Below are 11,277 nucleotides of genomic sequence, written 5' to 3' on the forward strand. Positions count from 1 at the left end.
CTTGTGCTAAGTACTGTACTAAGCCATGGAGAAACAGTCCCTGTCCTGAAGAAGTAGCGTGTACTGTATAAGGCAGGCAACAACTAGACAAGAAGAAGTTAGACACCCAGAAGGTTGAGGGCTGCTTTCGTAGAAGGACTTTGGTGGTGGTGCCGCAACACCCAAGCCTGAGTATCCTTTCACTCGTTGGAGCCTTCCCGCTGACTGAGACCATGAGATGCCCTGTAAAATACATGGAGACAGGTAGATACCAAAACCCGGGATTCGCGGAAGGCAGCAGTGATTGCTGAAGAGAAATGGGTGCTGGGCTCCGCAGAGAGTTGAATCATGACCTSTTTTTTTGGAATTGGCTGTGTAAAGCAACCCTTCCTCAGAGTAAACCCATAGAGGCCTTTCAGCCTGCTTGAATGATATGTTCAAGGAGGCCAGCTTTCACATCCCACTGCACCACAGACTTGAAGCCAGTGATCTAATGGAAACCCCATTTGTCTAACCTCTGTGACCAGCTAGAGCTATTCTCTCCCTTGTGAATGCTTGCTGGGAAGCAGAGTAASCTGTCTCAGGGCCTTGCTCTGCATCAGCCGTGGTGATTTGGAGACAGCTCTCCTGCCCGCCAAGCCCCCTCGTCGTCTGTGCCAGTAGGTAGAAGSTGTTGCTGAAGGGGGGTCAGCCTTGCTTTGACTGTCCTTGCTAGGAGGTCTAAATCAGGARGCGTTCTCCAAAACTTTATTCGAGGTAGGGCCACACAGGCCAAAAAACCAGATCCTTGATTCGAGAATTGCTCTGGGACTTAGGTGTGAACAAGACCTGCAAATAAGTCAAGTGGCCTTAGGACCTAATTCTGCATGTCTAGTGGCAGAAGTTCAGGCATCCTGAGAAGTTCATCATCCAAAAGCGCTTAAAGGTAAGATGGCAGTCAAACAGGGGTTTTAAAACTTGGTGGCATCTGAAGTGACTGCCTCTGATACTCCAATGCCTGGGCCCCTTAACGTATTTAACTTGTACAAACCTGTGTGGAAAAAAACAGCAAAATCCTACTGTGTCTATTCTCCTGTTCCTGTGTGTTTGTTGCCGGGCAGTGAAGCTGTGGCGGAATTATATATAAACCCCAACGTGCTCTAGCTCGTAACCTGACTCAGTGGGGAAGTGAGGGCAATTTTGCTATTTTTGAATTGTCTTCTCCTGCAGTCACACAGGAAAAGCTTTTTTCTCKCTGTGCAGCAAAGCAGATCAGCAAGCGGCGGGGTTGTAGGAAATGTTCCTTTTTTTTCTTTCTTTCTTTCTTTTTTTTTTTCATTCAAGTCCGTCTAATCAGCTCCACCTACACAATAGTGGTGTAGCCAGTTCTCACACACTTCCTAATAGCCATCTGCCTGTGCAATTAATGGCTTATCTGCTTTTACCATAGCTTGGAAGAAAAGACTGAACAACAGCTTTGAGCATTTGCTTAAAATATCTTAAATGTCTGTGTAGATGCTCTGAGATGGATACTCAGTGCTGGCTGCAAACAAACCCCACCTTCCCATGTTGTAAAATATTACAGAGCAATCGGCTGTTTCCATTATACCCGTCAAACAAGGTGGTTTCCCACCTGCTGTGTGCAAAATTAACAGCTGTGGCAGCATAATATTCCCAAAGTACTCACTTCAAAGAACTGAATGAAACACTTTTGATGTTGGTTTGAGAGGTACAACGGCTGGTGTCCCGGCTGCCTCGACAATGCTTTCAGCAAGTGGGGAGAGAAGCAGAAAAAAGGGACTGGAACAAAGTACTTCCAACACTGGTTAAGAAACAGAGTGGAGGTTATTGGCTGATTGCAGAGATAAACTGTGTGATGAATAAGCATTTTCCAAAATGAGAAGTAAAGACCTTTGCAAACTTCTGCTCGCAAATCTCAGCAGCCAATGGGGCAGGGCAGTGCATCAAGCGTGACGGCATGCAACAAGCCCAGGGCATATCACAGCTGGAGCCCAGGGCAGAGATGACAGTACCAGTCAAACTGGACACACTCACTCCTCATGTGGATGCATCCTTCTGGAGGAGGACACCGTGTGGCCTCGGACCAGCCCACCTCCTGGCCTCCGTGCTAGCTGGGCAGGTCAGATCAAGGCAGACCCCACTGCTCGAGCCTTGCAGACACTTCCTGCTGATTCAGATGGCAGACATGGAGAAAACTAGGTATCTACGTAGATGAGGAGCAATTCCTTGGCCCAGTCCTGAGCASATATTAGTCCAGCATGGTCATGAACTGGAGCTGTAATCTTCCCTAGGCAAAACGAAATCCTCGCTGAATGAGATAGCTTGGCTGTAAATGCAGACTTAAGCTTGAATTTAGTTCCATAAGTGTTGCAAAATGCTGGATAAGCCAAAACTAAAGGCCGTGAAAGCAAGGCARAAAAGCTGGCCTAACCTACAGCAATGCCGGAGCACGGGATGCTGAATTGTGTCCCTCAGCCATCAGYAGTTCTCTCAGGCTAAAACCCCAAAGGCAGCTCAAGGGCCGCAGCCCAGTGATAGAGCTGCGTGAGGTGCATGGGTGGGGATATTACCATGCATGTGTAGGTTTGCACATACTGATGCTGGTCCCAAAAGGGACTGAGGAGGACCCGTGAGGCTTGCTACCTGCGCTGCTGCGGTGGTGCATGCAGCTCACTTCCTTTCTTCACATGCAGCTTGATTTCTCAGTCTCCTCCAGCCTTGGGGACTGAGGTTTTAGTTGACCTCAAGAGGCTGAATTTCATCTTCTGCAAGGAAATGTTGCTCCCCTCCTGTCTGTGAGGAGGAGGGAAGGGGAGCAAACACATGCTACCAGCCTGCCTAGTCATTTCTGGAACATGACGTTGCGCCTAGCTAGCTCGCCTCAAGCTGTGAAGTGCAGCAGCTGGAGCTCCAGGAAAAAGTGGTGGGACTCATCTCTATTGGTGTAGATACATCTTAAAGACAACTGCATTAGTTGCACTGGGTGTCCTTTCTAGGTGAGGCAAATCTAGTCAAGAGATCCATTATTTCATCCTCCAGTAGCCATCTAAAAGGGTCATCTGATGCTTTCAAAGGCTTTGTGTTACAGGTATGGATGTGTACAGCCCACAGTGTGCAGATTTACCTCCGTTGGGGGCAGATTTACCTCTAACAGAGCCTTATATAGGCATGTTGTGTCCCACTTAAGTGCCAGGTAATCTATTAAGMGGATGTAACTGTAAAAGTTGCACAGGGAAAGCTGTGCAGGAGTAGCAGGTTTCAGCCAAATCTCCCCACCCTCGTCACAGCTCCACTCTTCAAGTGTTTTAAGGTGCAGGGAGAGTCCCATGGGCGGGAATGCAAAATGTGTGTTCATATAGCATTAGAGTCTGCGTGTGGCAGGGAGAGGAGGGTTCTAGCTTCAGGGTTATGTTTTCATTACGCAAGATCAGTGCTGTAGCAAGCAGGAAATTTCAGGGAAGAAAGAGATGTTCCTGCTAAAAGATTTGTTTGGTAGCATCCCATCGATAACAGATCGGTGCCCTCTCCTTAGCTGGGGTTCCCTGTCCTGAGACCTTKCCAGGGGTTAGGTATCAAAGGCTGCGCCTGTCCTTCTTGCTGAAGGAATGTATATAAAACGCTTAAAAAATAGGGTGTTTCCGGTGGAAGAGACTGACTAGCGATGTTCTCCGCACCCTGGGAGCATGAATAGGAAACCCCAGAGCGGGATTTCCTACAGTCGTAGCAGCCCTTAATTAAAATCAGATTCTGGCACTGCGCCTGCTACAAGTACTAAGACYGCAGTGACCCCGGGATTAAGCGAGGTGCTGGTTTCTACACGCAAGATACGCTAAGCACGTTAAATACTGAGCCTGGCAGTTCCTTTGGTCTCCCACGCTCTCTTCCATCCCCAGCTCTGCCCCTCTCCGTCCCCACATTTTTTGTAGCCCTCTTCATCCCCAGGCAAGTTTTCCAAGCAGCGACTTTGCTTTGCTGGAGCCCCTTTGCCCTCCCCCTCGGAGGAGGAAGCTGCCATCAGCAAGTGAGCGCCTTGCTCTTACTAATAGCAAAGTAATCAATTTGAGTCACTGTATACATTAGTAATGGCCATGTAATTCTAGTGCAAATTAGGTTTGGGCAGGCTGTGAAGCCCGAGACATCTCGTCTTCCTTGGATTTACAGTCCTCTGGGGAAGGCCACACTGCAACGGCCCCCACTCCGCTCCCCTCGCAAATAATCCTCCCTTGATTGGATACAGTGTGGTCGTCTGATTAAAATTGTGCAGCGGTTCAGAAAATGATTTTCAGCCAGTGCTTCACAGTAAATTACTTTTTTTCTTTCTTTCTTTTTTTTTTTTTCTTCTTCAGACAACAAATTTTTACCTCAAGTGCAGCTGGACGCTGGAGTGGAAAGCTAACGAAGTCAAAACACCGTCAAGATGAGGAAGGAAGGGGTGGGAAAGGGAAGCATGAAGTGCTACTTYGTGGGTGCATGTCCCTTCCCTGTCCCCACAGCAGTAAAAAGCCACCAAGGACCCACTGCCCCATACAGAATATCATCTCCCACTCGCCCCAAGCCTGGCATCATGGTGCCTCCCGTGGTGATGCTGCTCCCTTGAGACCCAAATTCCTCTTTTCTTCCCCCCCTCCCCCTCCACAAATCATGGCCTTTGCAAGGCTTAGGTGTAGGTGTCAGCCAAGGTGCAAGCAGGTGGAGAGCACCAAGCCTGAAGAGGACCTCTGAGACATATTAATCTGTGTTAAGGAGCTCATCTCCGAAATGGTAGCTAAAAAGATGGGCTGTCTCTCCAGCTGCAAAGAAGCCAGCCTAGAGAGGATGCCTCTTGCACTTCTTTCCCCCCAGCCTGAAACCCTCCAGCATGCCCCAGCTGGCCCGTCTGCTGGAGAGCGCAGGTCCTRCTTAATGCTCTCCCCGGCCCCGTGCCGCGCCGCAAGCTTGTTATTGGCACCTTTAACAAAGACGAGATTAAGGCGACATTTTTGAAAGGTAACTCTGGTAGGAACAACCTGCAGGACAGGCAGAAAAACATCGGGGAGAGGACGGGGGTAACCGGGGAACCCAGACTGGCTCTTTTCGAGAGCTACAGAGCGCAGGCGAGCACTGGCAGCCAGGGCATGGACACGGCTCGGTCCCTGCGGCAGGGACTATGTTTGTGCAAACAGGCACAATAAGGAATAATAATAATAATAAAAAGTTAATGCTGCAGCAAACATGCTTGAGAAAGACTGTTTGGTGGAGGGGAAGGTGGAGATGGGAATTTTTTATTTTTAATTAGATCTGTTTATTGACTGCTGGCATCAGTTGCCAAGTCATTTTGAGCATCTTTCAAAAAGTGCAATGGCATGGCTCGTAGGTGGTTGTAATGGTCATACCTTGAGCTGAAAAYATGAATTTACCATCTCTTTTCTTTTTTTTTCCCCCAGAAGAGACATGGACAGCCTGGAGGAGTGGAAAGCAACAGGCAGTAAGCTAGCAAATAGTTTTATGTGCAGCACATTTAGCGTCTGTCTTTGTATTCAGATAAATATAAGACCAGTTTCCTCATTTTTGAAATAATGTATAAAGTATCTGGAAGCATATTGATAGAAATGAACCATTTCAACAAATGACGCTTTGATAAGCCTGGGAGGAGAAAATCTGCACCTTGCACAAACAGGTGGAGAATCTCCATCGCTATGAACATCAGCTTCCTGCTCTCACCCTGACACGGCTTCTCTCCACTTTGTATTTGCTACACAAAAAATAGGTATTGTGGGGGAGGGAAAGGCATGGCTCATTATTAAATCAAGGAAATAGGTTTCACAGTGTGTTGGCACGAAACCAGGAAAGGGCTGGCTAGGTTGTTCCCTCCGTCTCTCCGCCACTGCAGGATTGTTCCTTTGCAGGGATTATTAGTGCTTTAGTTGGTCCGGTTTGAAATGTCACATTTCCTGCGGTAATTAAAAGGCGCTTTCACCTGTGGGATGTATGCGTGCGGATGTCTGGGGGGGTGTTTTCATTCCCTCCAGGTGGATGCTTTAGTAAGCAATGATGTCCAATGCATCGCACAAACACTTGAAAAGAAATATTTTACTATTGCTAAAGACTGTTATTGCGGCTTGCACAACCTTTCAGAGATCCCTGGGAACTCAAAAGAAGGAGTGGGCTTAAAAAATGAAGCATGATCTTGCTTTTAAGCTATGACTCCAGAAGACTTGTGCATGCTTTTGTGGTGGCTGCTAGTGCCAGCCTACTGGGACCAGCAACAGCGGGTCTCTAGCAGAGGAAAGATTTTGAGAAGAGGCTTAGAGGACAGTTTTTACTTCAAGTTGCATGCTCTTTAAGCAGCTCTGGCTGGGCTGGAGTGGCTGTAAGGTCATCCTGGGAGCAGCCCCTTGGTCCATGGAGTTTGTAGGCTTGAGATGTGCAAGAGGCAGAACTGCCCGTGCTGCCAGCAGTGTGGAGCCAGAGCTCCCCAAGGCCTTGACACTGCATGGCTGGGCATGGGTCCAGTGTCCTTCCTAATGGGTCACCCTGTTAAGCCTTCTGTGGACCCCAGTGCTGGGCTTCCCCTGTTGGAGAAGAGGCAGCTAAGGTCAGCACCTCTTTGAGACCTTCTCCAAGAGGCTGGCAGCAAAGGTCCACTGCACTTTGGTAGTGATAAGGGCAAGATATCCCAAAGTGCACATGCTACCAGGTGAAATACTTTGTGGCAATGCCCTAGCTCCTTGCCATGCTCTGTGGGTACTTGGCACCCTTATGCTGTAGGGTTTCAGCTTGGGCAGTGAGATCCTGGAGGACCTACTGCAAGAAACGCCAAGAGAGGCACAGGGTTTTAAGCCTCCAGACTGCTCAATATTTGATACAATTTCTGTCACAGACTTGGTCCATGCCAGCTAGTACTCTACTGTACAATGCCTGGGCCTGGTTAGGATGATAACATGGGCCAGGGACTACTCTACCTAAAAAATCTGGATATAACCAGCCCCTTTTGGGGGAAGAGATATGAATACAAACCCCTCTGCATCATTTGGAGTAATAAGCCTCATGCTGTTCCATTTACTAGTACAGACATATCTAAAAGTGGCTTGAAGGCCACGAAAGAAGAGTCTGACCCAAAGAATGAAGTCCCCCTGATTCTGATTTGACAATATATGTGCAAGCATAGAATGAATTTTTCAGTTCTTGCTAATGCAATATTAGCTATCGAGTCGACCCACTCTTATAAATGGAGCTATCCCAGGAGCAAAGTATAACTCCAGATGAGTCAACGTGATAGGAGAGAGGCCTTGACTGTGGTGTATAATTTCACAGGATTAGGTATATGCGTGCTGTATTTTGTGCAGGGGTAAGAAGACAAGGTTCGTACCCAAAGGACTTACAGTTTTCAGGCATAATCCTACAGATCCTTATTCGCCCAAGTAATCTCAATTATTTCAAAGGGGCTCTTTTCATAAAGAGGAAGTTTGCCTCTGTATAATTGAGAAGGTAGGAAATGAAAACATTGAGTCAGTCACAGTGCACCATCTGTATAATTTAGGGTAGACGTTTAGCAATATAAGCACTAATATATTGGGCTTGACGGCCAAGACTTTCAAAATGAGAACAGTAATATTAGCTTTCTTCAGCTATATTTGGCCTGCACAAGCCTTGAGGCATCAGGATACAGAAGCACATGTCTAACTTTGGGTATGTGAAGGGCACTATGGATCTCCAAGGCATTATTTGGGCTGAAAGTTCAATATTCTGTGAAAAGGAGATATGAGAGTTGCTCTTGTTTTTCATAAGCACTGTACTCCAGGCTGCCACTCTTACTGTTGCTCCATGAGGGCTGGAACATTTAGACACTTTTTACAGGATATAATATCGCTACAGTCCTGGTAAACCATGCTGGCTTGTAGGTCAACCATACCTGCTTCATGATTTTTGTCTCCATATCCATCCACTGTTGCTAAGTCATCCTAAGCTGCCATCAGCTGCTGAGGACTGTCTTGGTTTTGGATCCTGGTAGACCTGGCTTTAGCAGGAACTACAAAATGGGAGTGTGGGAAGAGGGCAGAATCAACACACTAAGCTTCAGCTTGGGATGTTGCCTTGGTACTCGGGTCCCCAGAGCTCTCAGYCTTACCAAAACCTGAGCAATTTCACTCCTCTTCAGCTTGAACTGAGGGAGCTAAAGGATGAAAGGCAAACAGACCTTCCTTGCTCATGGCCAAAACATTGTCTTCTAACATGCCACAGGTTTCAGGGCTGCCTAAACGGCATTTTTTTTTTTTTGGTGAATAACTTAGCAGTTATTCCTGCTTGCCCACAGCCTTTCAGTAGCCTTAGTTGCTTCCATTAGTCATGAATGCAAAGAATAAACTGTAGAGAAAACATTTTTCACTATTGAGTTGTACACCATGGTGACAGCAGGGAATGGGTGCACTTCCCCAGGAACGTCCATGGTGCTGCTCCACATGGCTGAGGACCATGAGGCATCCTTGGTTCTGTGCTTCTCAGCCAAAATTTGAAGCTTTCCAAAGATGAGTTCCAGAAACCAYATGGTATACCAGAAAAATACCTCACTTTTTGTCTTGAGTTTTGGGGGAGATTCTGGGAGAGCAAATTCTTGCTCTCCTACCTCAGATAGAAAGTGATTAAAACCCACTTTGTGTGAATTGCACTAGTTTGTCTTCAGTCTTGGCCATAATGGGGACTGAAGTGGTTCTATAATTGACCTAATATTTATTTTAAAGTGTGCCTATGACCTAATTTTAAGCACTGACATATGGAAATCCTGCTCTTGGTTTTCAAAACAGAGTTACATCAAAAATGGGCATGAGAAACAACTCAAAGAGAAAGGAAATTTGTGAGGAGGACTGGCCAAAAACGGAGGCAGATGTCATGAGTTTACTAGTTGCCTTGCCTTATAGCCTAAGTGCTGATGTGATCTGGCTTAGCGGAGAGCGTGGAACACTACAAAGCAGCAACATTTCACTTTGGAGCATAAGATGAAAGCTCCCAGGTTAAAACTTGAAAGAAAAATCTGTTGTGTAGAGATTAGCAGCTTTTCCAAAGCAYCTGTTTTATTCCTGCTACCTGACTACATGCTCCCACAAGCTTCTCTGTGTGCCCAAATGCACTGGTTTTTTTGTGCCCTGGGGATAAATGTTGGCATTCCCTCTCTGGGGTGACTTTGCACAGCTCTAAAGCAAKGCACCAGGCTCTGATGCCTGTGGTTTGGAGATAGTGCAAACGATTTGTTGCAGCAGCATGCCTCTTCCTCGGCCCCTGCRGGTTTGGTTCCCATTTCTCCTTCTGCCTTACTGGTTTTCATGTACTTCTTCCTCTTTTGCTCTCATTTCATTTGTTGCTTCCTTATTCTTCAGCACTCAGGCACTGCATAGCAAAGGTTTGGGCATCATGAGGGTTTGTGCAATTCTGTCCAAATTCTGACAGGGCTGATCTGCAGGGAAGAACATCTATTTTTTGAATATACAAAAGAAAAGCATGAAGCCCAACATGTTAATAAGGGGCAGGCTTTAATTACCAACCATTACTGGATTACTCCAGAGTAGAGGAAATATGACTAATGCTATGTCTGTGCTTCTGGCATACGACTGCTGTCAAATTCAATAAGGACTTACTAAACATCACAGAGGTGTGACTAAAGAAAATGATGAGCAGAATGTAGAAAATAGTAATCACAGTCTATTGTGTGCGCTATGAATTTCTAATCTAGGAGAGTGAGGAATGTCTGTGGGGGAAGAGCAGGAAGAAGCTGTCTTACTTTCCTAGCAAAGGAAATCAAAGTAAGGCTTCAGGGAATGTAGTCCTTACTACTGATGCTCTGACCAGGTGACCTTGTAGTGAAGCTGAATCTTCTCTGTTAGGTTTCTTCATGTCACTCCAGCGTGCTGATCCCTGCCTCAAGCATGGCTCATTCCTTTTACGTTATGCATTGCCTGAAAACCTCAGGAACAGTCCYGAGAAAAGAGACAAGAGCACAGGTCTGTCTTCTTGTACGTAGGCTACCCAGTGGTACTCTCATTTTCCTTCTTTATAGGTAACTTGTATCCCTGGCATCCCAGCACSAGCTCTGGAGTGGGTATGTGTAAGGTTTGACTCCCAGTAGACACGCAGCCTTGGGGGTGGGCTGCAATAGAGGAGCTGTAGGTTGGAGCCTGTGGAGCTGAGGGTGTCTTAGAGACTCAGTCTCCCATCTGTCAACCGCTCTGGCACCTAGTACCAAAACATACGTATTCTGCACAGGCTGGATGATGGCTCACTGATGCCTTTTGGGGAAGAGGGCAGCCTACTTCAGTGCCAAAAGAGAGCACCAAGTCACTGCCGGTGTCTAATGTGAAATCTAAGCTCCAGGAGAGGCAGGAATTCAGGCACTCAYCTCTGCCCAGCATCTCCTATCGGGTCATGACTCCTGTTAGCTTTCCCTTAGCTTCCTGGTTACACTCTTGAGAAATGCCTACCTTCCCACTGAAGGCACACAGAGGTCCCCAGTTTAGACAGTCGATCATCTTGGCTTAGCTAGGCACCCAGTACTGTTGCTGTCACTACACTGATGTTAAGCACCTAAGCAGATCATCTGAATCTCGCCTGCAGCCTCCTGAATCAAAAGCTTTTGAGATGAAGTTTTATTTAAGAAATTGCACCAATGTGTGCAATGGAGAGCCTGGTGTGAAGTGTGCAGTTAGCTCCTTGGAAGAGTCATCATTACCGAGCCAGATTAGCTGCTGAAGGAAAAACYGTTGAAAAGCCAGTGACCTCAGGGTGAGTGTGCCTATCCACATCAGGGTGCAACATGCCTCCTTGCTCCTAGATCTTCCTAGCGTTACTTGCTCTATCTTAAAACCAAAGACGTGATTGACAAGTGTTTGTCCATTTTTAGCACATTAAATAATTAGAGGAGCAAACACYGAGGATTTACCTCACTCTTCCTTTCACTACCTAACCTTGGTATCTTTCTCTGGGATGAATTTTAACAGCTGTGTTGTTTCAAAATGTGGTACAGCACCATTAACAGCTTTTTAGAGCAACTACATTACTTTTAAATAGAGTGTTACAGGACTGAGCACCATTTCTTTTACGGATGCARTTGGGTAGGCAATGGAGTGTGACAACTTATCAGGTTGTTGATCATACCCCATATTAATAAAATAATCAACATCAGTGAAATTAATTTCCTAAAATAAATGGAAATAAAGAAACAGTGGGGTCTTGGACTAGTCAGTCATCGGGTTTAACAAGCATTGCTGCATGCCTAATGGGGCCCTGAGAGGGAGTAAACCCACCCTTCCTTTACAGTCGATGGAGAGACGT

General features: G+C 46.6%; 1 long non-coding RNA gene across 1 annotated transcript; it reads left to right on the forward strand.

Annotated features, from left to right (window-relative positions):
- The first annotated feature begins 515 nt into the window (after positions 1–515).
- LOC146589293 (uncharacterized) lies at positions 516–5,921 on the forward strand. The gene is made up of 3 exons (XR_014897208.1): positions 516–2,178; positions 4,326–4,411; positions 5,403–5,921. It is a non-coding gene; the product is annotated as an uncharacterized LOC146589293 (long non-coding RNA).
- Positions 5,922–11,277: the final 5,356 nt, after the last annotated feature.

The sequence above is a fragment of the Rhea americana genome, unplaced genomic scaffold (assembly GCF_003343005.1).
Source record: "Rhea americana isolate MKP2758 unplaced genomic scaffold, rheAme1 scaffold_47, whole genome shotgun sequence".
Taxonomy (NCBI): Eukaryota; Metazoa; Chordata; class Aves; order Rheiformes; family Rheidae; genus Rhea; species Rhea americana.